This window comes from Anabas testudineus, chromosome 15, assembly GCF_900324465.2.
Source record: "Anabas testudineus chromosome 15, fAnaTes1.2, whole genome shotgun sequence".
NCBI classification, from domain to species: Eukaryota; Metazoa; Chordata; class Actinopteri; order Anabantiformes; family Anabantidae; genus Anabas; species Anabas testudineus.
Window position 1 is genome coordinate 17,885,500 of NC_046624.1, and position 9,626 is coordinate 17,895,125.

Below are 9,626 nucleotides of genomic sequence, written 5' to 3' on the forward strand. Positions count from 1 at the left end.
CTTCTTTTTTCTTTGAGGAGATCAGCAGTGCTGACTGGACGGATTTCTCCTACCAATTTGTTCAGATTATATGTTGTAGGATATGTATCGATGCACATGTCTATATAAGTCTAAATAAGTACCTTTTCTTTATAATGAATCTATTTTCAAGCCTTGTACAGTAAGTATTTCTACACAGCTTCATTGGTTTTTAGTTAAGGATTTGGGTACTTTTTCCACTATTAGATATTTTTTAATAGAAACTTCCTTCACACAGTTGTAGTATTTATAGATCTGAATTCTAAATATTAACTTTTTTGGATTAAATAATAGTTAAAACATGAGATAACACAGGCATCAAATTGGTGATGTCAAAATAAAGACACGATCCTAGAAAAAGTCCTTCTACAGGTATTTTCTTTAATTGTTTTGTGGTTTTATTTGTCATTTTAGTACAATACAACAAATGACATGGCACAATATTGTATATTAATAAAATATAGTTAAAGTTTTAGTTTCCATTCTGTGCACAGCTGTTTCTTTTTCTTCTCACACGATAGTCCTCTGCAAAAGAAATGTAAAACATTTAGTCCCAAATAATACAAACAGGAAACTGCAACACAATCTCAAAGTAAAACTGAACTCTGTGCTGATAATGACAATTTAACATTCTCCCTCTTTGAATAGTATGAATCTGATAAGTTATTTTGTGAGTTACAAGTATCATGAAGCTGTAATTAATTTACATGCACCAACTGGAAAAAGCTAAGTATTACATTGAAAAAGTAAAATAAATAGTGATAATTTTCTGTGTTTCTTGATGTTACATTGGTGTGATACACACAAAAAATACATGTCTGATGTGATGCATTGCATTAAAACCGGAACAAAGAAGATTGTTGCTTGCTTTGTGTGCGTGAAACAACCTAGTAACATTGAACCAGATGTGTAGCAGAGTTGGTGTCTGAATATAATGAAAAGGTGAAAGCTTATGTGACTTCTAGAAGGTAATGTACAAAGAAAACAGGAAGAGATATGATGAGTAAATGCATCTCAGTTTTAGGAGAGTGATAAAAACAGCTTGTACTAACCTTTAGGTTGATCCGTCATGGTTTTGTTTTTGGGGCCAGTCCTTTCTCCTCTGGAACAACTACAAGATTTCAACACAGGCGCCGTTAGCAGCAAATCCACAAACATTTAGATCTTTGTTAGTTTGTAGTGTAAGAAAAGAGTTAAGAATTTTAGTAAGATATTCTCACATGTACAAAATGCAGGACAATCTGTACCTTTACTGTCCCCAGATGAACCCGTGGAGGACGACACTTGAAGTGCGATCACGAGAGCAAAGAGCAGGATCACAATCTTAGCTTTCATTTTCTACAAGACAACACTCAGTCTTAGTGTAATCCTCTGTCTTTTACCTTATAATACAAATATGTTTAGAAAAAGCTGGAAAGAGATTTCAAACAAGAACTCACCTCTGTTTATCTGTGGAGCAGCAGTCTGTAGATGTCTCCAATCTAATAAGCACTTAAATACTCCTTATCTTTACCAAACACCTCAAAGTAGAGCCAGGTGATATTATTCAGCATCCACGATCAGACTTTTCTATTTGTTTGTTATCATTAAATGGGTGATGTTAAATATTGTATTGTAGCTCTGCAGCACCATCTCGTTCGTGATGTAATACATCACATGCATATATAATGAATACTGGCTAAAAAAATAGAGCAGTACAGTAACTATCCCATAATAACAAAATCCTTTTATCTACTTTAACTGGTGATGATCTAGCCATGGGGGTTGCAAGGCAGTGACTTCTGTGCCAGTACCAAGCCTGGATAAACAGAGAAGGTTGCGACAGGAAGGGCATGAAACTTGCCGATCGATCCTTTATCGAGGAATAAAGTTGATGAGCAACACAATGAAGCTGTGGGAAAGAGTAGTGGAAGCCAGGCTTAGGAAGAAGGTGGAGATTTGTGAGCAACAGTATGGTTTCATGCCCCGTAAGAGCACCACTGATGCTGTTTTTGCTTTGAGAATGTTGATGGAAAAGTACAGAGATGGTCAGAAGGAGCTACATTGTGTCTTTGTGGATTTAGAGAAGGCGTATGACAGGGTGCCGAGGGAGGAGCTGTGGTACTGTATGAGGTTGTCGGGAGTGGCAGAGAAGTACCACAGAGTAGTCCACTACATGTATGAGAGAAGTATGACGGTGGTGAGATGTGCTGTAGGTCAGACAGAGGAGTTCAAGGTGGAGGTGGGACTACACCAAGGATCAGCTTTGAGTCCCTTCTTGTTTGCTATGCTGATGGACAGGCTGACAGATGAGGTCAGACAGGAATCTCCCTGGACAATGATGTTTGCGGATGACATTGTGATTTGCAGTGAGAGTAGAGAGCAGGTGGAGGAACAGCTGGAGAGGTGGAGGTTTCCTCTGGAAAGAAGAGGCATGAAAGTCAGTCGTAGTAAGACAGAATACATGTGTATAAACGAGAGGGATCAAGGTAGAAGAGTGAGGTTACAGGGGGCGGAGGTAATTACTTGTGTGACAGAAGAGTGTCAGCAAGACTCAAAGGAAAGGTGTACAAGACAGTGGTGAGACCAGCTCTGCTCTATGGGTTAGAGACGGTAGCAGTGAGAAAGAGACAAGAGGCTGAGATGGAGGTAGCAGAGATGAAGATGTTGAGGTTCTCTTTAGGAGTGACAAGGTTAGACAGAATAAGGAACAAGTACATCAGAGGGACGGCTCACGTTGCCTGCGTTTGCAACAAAGTCAGAGAGGCCAGACTGAGATGGTTCGGACATGTTCAAAGGAGGGATGGTGAATTATATTGGTAGAAGGATGTTGGAGATGAAGGTGCCAGGCAGGAGGGAAAGCGGACGGCCATGGAGGAGATATATGGACGTGTTAATAGAGGAAATGAGGTTGGCTAGTGTTAGGGTAGAAGATGTTCATGATAGAGTGAGGTGGAAAAGGATGAACCGCTGTGGCGACCCCTGATGGGAAAAGCCGAAAGAGAAGTAGTGGATTGCAGCTCTGCAGAACCATCTAGTTTGTGATAATAAGAGTCACATTAAAATATAATGAATACAGACTTAAAAATAGAGCAGTAACTATCCCATAATCCTTTTATTTACTGTAACTAGTGATGTTTCCAACGCAGAAACAAAATATCTCTTGAATCCCGAATTAAGCAGAAATTCACTGTTTCTCAAAAAGTTGCAAATATAAAAGAAAAATAGAAACATCTAGTTTCCATTTGTAGAGTTCATTTTAATTTATCAGGTGATGGAGTCTCTAAAAAGTTTTACTTTTTACTGCTAGTACACCAAGTACTGTAAAGTACAAATCACCTCACTTTGAATATAACATAGCAGCACTTTCAAGGTTTTGGTTGAACCTTAAAACCGGCTCAAAGAGTTTTTACTTTTCCTCATCCTGATAAAAATACCAATCATCATTTTTTTCACAATCTATCAATAAATATTGACATCACTTATTTATTCATCCAGTCAAGCTGATGAAATAAAGTGTGTTTGTTTTAACTTACTGAATTAAAATTAAAAGACTCTGCATTGAAATAGTCTTGTTTTAAAGGTTCCATGAATCCTCAGGGAGAAAAAGGTGGGCAGAGGATGAGAGAAGAGAGAAACAGACAAATACATAAATAAAATAAATAAATAAAATAAAGGACGTTAACATGAAGAAATAAAAGTGAAACATGGCAAAACAAAAAGAAAGATGTAAGTTGTTAAAGAGGAACTCGATACGTAGCTGATCCATCAACATCTAATCAAAAGAGTATATGTATATATTGACATAAATGCACTGACTTGAATAGTGTGTGGAGAGGTTCTTAATTTAATGTATTCTTTCACTTATCACCTTTACTCCTCTTCACCTTAAGAAATGATCTCTCTGTTCCTGGATTGACAGAATACAATAAAGGAACACACCATGTTTAGATCCAGCTGCAACCTCGACCTGCGTAACACCTATCATCTGGTCCAAATAAGAGAGGGAAATGAGTGGAAAACTGCTTTCAACATCCCCAGTGGCCATCACGAGTATTTAGTAATGCAGTTTGGACTCACCAATGCCCCCACTGTCTTTCAGGCCAACCCCCAAGGACCGCAAGTAGCTCCAGTGCTTCCTTGGCTTTGAAAATTTCTACCGCTGCTTCATCCGTGGCAGCGGATTTCCACTTGGCCCATCCTGAGTTCCCCTCCTAGCTCGCCGGGGGACGACTGTGGGTAGGGGGCTCTGTTATGATTCCCTCCTCTGGCCAGCTGAGGCAGTGTCCCCAGAAGTCCCAGTTTGTTTGTTAGTTATAGGTTTAGCTTTGTAATTTGTTCCAGCATTTAGCTGCGTTGTTTGTTTCTCGTCGTTCCAGCTTTGGCTGAGTAGTTTTAGTTTATTAGTCCCAGCATTTGCTGTGGTTTTGTTTGTTATTTCCAGCTTCAGCTGTGATTTTGATTTCCTTTGTATCGCGTTTGCTGTGTGTCTTTGTTTGTTATACCTACCTTTTGCAGTGTTCTTTATTTTATTTCTGCTTTTGAGGTTTTTGTTTGTTCCGTTTGTTTGCATTACATTACATCTGTTCAGAATTTATTGTTACTACGTCTGTAACTAGAACTTTTTGGGAAATTACACTCTGCTTTTGTTGTCCTTCTCCAACTGGGTTCACTGGTTTGCTTGTTCGTAACATGGTTAAAAACATGAGATAACACAGTCATCAATCCTAGCACAACACCTTCGACAGGAATTTTCTTTATTTGTTTTGTGGTTTTATTTGTCATTTTGGTACAATACAACATATGACATGTTTCTTTGTCTTCTCATGCCACACGATAGACCTCTGTAAAAAAAATGTAAAACATTTAGTCCCAAATAATACAAACAGGAAACTGCAACACAATCTCAAAGTAAAACTGAACTGATAATGACAATTTAACATTCTCGCTCTGTGACTAGTATGAACCTGATATGTTGTTATTTTGTGAGTTACAGGTATCATGAAGCTGTAATTAATTTACATGTGGCAACTGGAAAAAGCCAAGTATTACACTAAAAAAGTAAAATAAATAATTTTTTATGTTTGTTGATGTTACAGTGGTGTTATACACAAAAAAATTACATGTCTGATGTGATGCATTGTATTAAAACCTGCACAAAGAAGATTGTTGCTTGCTTTGTGTGCGTGAAACATCCTGGTAATATTGAACCAGGTGTGTAACAGAGGTGGTGTCAGAATATAATGAAAAGATTAAAGCTTATGTGACTTCTAGAAGGTAATGTACAAAGAAAACAGGAAGAGAAATATCAAGTAAATGCATCTCAGTTTTAGGAGAGTGATAAAAACAGCTTGTACTAACCTTTAGGTTGATTCATCAGTTTACTTAAAGTGGAAATGGCCCCAAACTTCGTGGTTCAACTTCCTCCTCTGGAACAACTACAAGATTTCAACACAGGTGCCGTTAGCAGCAAATCCACAAACATTTAGATCTGTGTTAGTTTGTAGTGTAAGAAAAGAATTAAGAATTTTAGTAAGATATTCTCACATGTACAGACATGTACCTCTGCTACACACCTGGTAATATTGAACCAGGTGTGTAGCAGAGGTGGAGTCTGAACATAATGGCAGGTAAAAGCCTATGTGACTTCTAGAAAGTAATGTACAAAGAAAACAGGAAGAGATATGAGTAAATGCATCTCAGTTCTAGGAGAGTGATAAAAACAGCTTGTACTAACCTTTAGGTTGATCCTTCATGATTGAAGATGGAATTGCGCTCCAACGTCGTGGTTCAACTTTTTCCTCTGGAACAACTACAAGATTTCAACGCAGGTGCCGTTAGCAGCAAATCCACAAACATTTAGATCTGTGTTAGTTTGTAGTGTAAGAAAAGAATTAAGAATTTTAGTAAGATATTCTTACATGTACAAACATGCAGGACAATCTGTACCTTTACTGTCCCCAGATGAACCCGTGGAGGACGACACTTGAAGTGCGATCACGGGAGCAAAGAGCAGGATCACCATCTTAGCTTTCATTTTCTACAAGACAACACTCAGTCTTAGTGTAATCCTATGTCTTTTACCTTATAATACAAATATGGCGGCCTGATGGCTCAATGGGTGGATTATTGGCCTTAAAAGCAGAAGATTTGGGGTTCAAACCCCATCACTGACACCAGTTGTGTCCTTGAACAAGACCCTTCCTAGGCACCGTATGTGGCTGCCCACTGCTCCCCCCAGGGGGATGGGTTAAATGCAGAGGACACATTTTATTGTAACATGTTCAATACGCTCTTCAGATCTTCTCATTGGCTTCCTGTGGCTGCAAGGATCAAGTTCAAAGCTCTGTCTCGTGCCTACAGAGTGGTCAACTCCACAGCTCCATCTTATCTTAGTTCAAACATTCAGGTCTACATCCCCTCTCGTCCACTGCGCTCAACCGGTGAACAACGTCTGGTGTTACCAGCACCACACAGTTGACACTAAGGAAAACTGTTCAGCTCAGTGATCCCACGATGGTGGAAAGAGCTGCCTGACTCTGCACGCTCAGCCGCCTCACTTGCAATCGTTAAAAAACTGCTGAAAACAGAACTCTTCCGCATCTTCCTTTGCACTTAAAAAACAAATTCTGCTTTTTCTACTCACATCTCTTGAATCAGAAACACTTTTTTTGATAGCACCTTGCTTTGATATTTTTTCTCCTTCACTTAGATTTTGTTTGCTTGCCTTGTCCCTCACTTGTAAGTCGCTTTGGATAAAAGCGTCTGCTAAATGACTAAATGACTAAATGTAAATATAAAATGGAACATTTATGACAACATGTATAATATATGACAAATAAAATAATGTCTTCTTGTTCAGAAAAAGCTGGAAGGAGATTTTGAACAAGAGCTCACCTCTGTTTATCTGTAGAGCAGCAGTCTGTAGATGTCTCTTAATGATGTCTCTGCTGTGACTTTATAGTAGACACCTCACAGGCAGGGTGTGTGTATATTTATCGATATTAAAATGATATCAAAGTGACTCCATGTCTCCGCTCAGGTTCACAACACAAACAAAACGCACAAGTTTTTCAAATTATTGATGCAACAAGCCACATTCAGCCCAAGTCAAAGTCACACAGATGTGAGCTGACACAGTGTTTTCTATTAAAAAGCACGGTCACGCTTTCATGGAGTCCTCTGCTGTACATCCTGTGATATTTACTGTATGAAAGGCTGTGGGCTTAGTGGAGCAGAGCTATTGTGACAGCTTGGATTATCTTCATGTCCTTACTTTCATGTGTCATCTAATCTAATAAGCACTTAAATACTCCTCATCTTACACCAGATGATGTTGTTCAGCATCCATGATCAGACTTTTCTATTTGCTCATTATCATTAAATATTGTATTGTAGCTCTGCAGCACCATATTGTTCATGATGGTAAAACATCACATACATATATAATAAATGCAGGCTAAAAAAGTAGCGCAGTATAGTAACTATCCTATAGTAACAAAATTCTTTTATTTACTTTAAATGGTGATGATCTAGCCATGGGAGTTGCAAGCCAGTGACTTCTGTGCCGGTCCCAAGCCCGGATAAATAGAGAAGGTTGCGCCAGGAAGGGCATCTGGTGTAAAACTTGCCAAAAACAACCATGTAAATATTCCATAATAATTTAATACTGGATCGGTCAAGGCCCGGGTTAACAACGGCCGCCACCGATGCTGTTAACCTAGGGTGCCGGTGGAAATTGGACTACTGTTGGTCGAAGAAGGAGAAGATAGAATGGTTTGTGGACAGAGAGAGTAGAGGAAAGGCAGCAGCATAGATCTGAGAATAGGGACTCTTAACCTTGGCACAATGACAGGAAAAGGCAGAGAGCTGGCAGACATGATGGAGAGAAGGAAGGTAGATGTTCTGTGTGTGCAGGAGACAAGGTGGAAGGGCAGCAAAGCACGTAGTATTGAAGGAGGATACAAACTGTTCTACCATGGTGTGGATAGGAAGAGAAACGGGGTAGGAGTGATCCTGAAGGGGGAGTTTGTGAACAATGTCCTAGAGGTGAAAAGAGTCTCAGACAGGGTGATGAGCCTAAAGCTAGAAATCAAAGGGGTGATGGTGAATGTAGTCAGTGGGTATGTTCCACAAGTTGACTGTGAGTTAGAAGAGAAGGAGAGATTCTGGAGTGAGTTTGATGAGGTCATAGAGAGTATCCCCAGAGGAGAGAGACTAGTTGTTGGAGCAGACTTCAACAGGCATGTTGATGAGGGGAACAGAGGTGATGAGGAGGTGATGGGCAGGTTTGGTGTAAAGGAAAGGAATCTAGAAGGACAGATGGTGGTGGACTTTGCTAAGAGGATGGAAATGGCTGTAGTCAACACTTACTTCCAGAAGAGAGAGGAACACAGAGTGACATACAATAGTGGAGGTAGGAGTACGCAGGTGGACTACATCCTATGTAGATGAGGTGATTTGAGAGAGGTTAGTGACTGTAAAGTGGTGGTAGGAGAGAGTGTAGCCAGACAGCACCGCATGGTGGTGTGTAAGATGACTCTGGTGGTCAGGAAGAGCTTCCAGATGACTGGGAAACTACAGCGGAGGTTATCAGGGAAACAGGTAGGAAGCATGCACAAGGCACAAATCACTGGTTGCTAGTCCTGTGGTTTTCAGTGACGGGTTTAGGGGAACCCGTCTCAAAATAGTCAAGATTATTTAAAACAGAAATATTTAAAGCCTACACTAAGTTCACAAACTGTGATGAAAGCTCATCAGCATACACTGATTCATTATAGGGGTCATGAGCCCACAGGGTTGGGATCCATAAATGAGAGAGTACTGGGGCTGGAAAACAAAGATTTGATTGCTTCAACTTTTCTTATTCAATCACTGACTTAAATAATAGATAACACAGGCATCAAATTGGTGATGTCAAAATAAAGACACAATCCTAGAAAAAACTCCTTCTACAGGTATTTTCTTTATTTGTTTTGTGGTTTTATTTGTCATTTTAGTACAATACAACAAATGAAATGGCACAGTATTGTATATTAATAAAATATAGTTAAAGTTTTAGTTTCCATTCTGTGCACAGCTGTTTCTTTGTTTTCTCATACCACACGATAGTCCTCTGTAAAAGAAATGTAAAACATTTAGTCCCAAATAATACAAACAGGATTGACAGATTCTTGCTCTGTGAATATTATGAACCTGATATGTTGTTATTTTGTGAGTTACAAATATCATGAAGCTGTAATGAATTTACATGCTGCAACTGGAAAAAGCCAAATATTACAAATCCATCCATCCATCCATTTTCTTCTGCTTATCCGGGGCCGGGTCGCGGGGGGAGCAGCTTAAGCAGAGATGCCCAGACTTCCCTCTCCCTAGACACCTCCTCCAGCTCTTCCGGGGGAACACCGAGGCGTTCCCAGGCCAGCCGAGAGACATAGTCCCTCCAACGTGTTCTGGGTCTTCCCAAGGGCCTCCGCCCGGTGGGACATGTCCGGAAAACCTCCCCTGGGAGGCGTCTGTTGGGTCCAAAATTACCACAACACGTTTCATACACTAAGAGATGGAGACAATAAAGCACAACAAGGACACTTGGCCTTTTTACTTGCAAGGGGAGCCGGCCTGAAGTCTTA

The 9,626-nt window shown here is 39.9% G+C and overlaps 1 long non-coding RNA gene across 1 annotated transcript; it reads right to left on the reverse strand.

Annotated features, from left to right (window-relative positions):
• Positions 1-524: 524 nt before the first annotated feature.
• LOC113158171 lies at positions 525-1,496 on the reverse strand. Its single transcript, XR_003298557.1, has 4 exons — positions 1,458-1,496; positions 1,266-1,356; positions 1,071-1,129; positions 525-543 (listed from the first exon to the last, which is right to left on the reverse strand). It is a non-coding gene; the product is annotated as an uncharacterized LOC113158171 (long non-coding RNA).
• Positions 1,497-9,626: the final 8,130 nt, after the last annotated feature.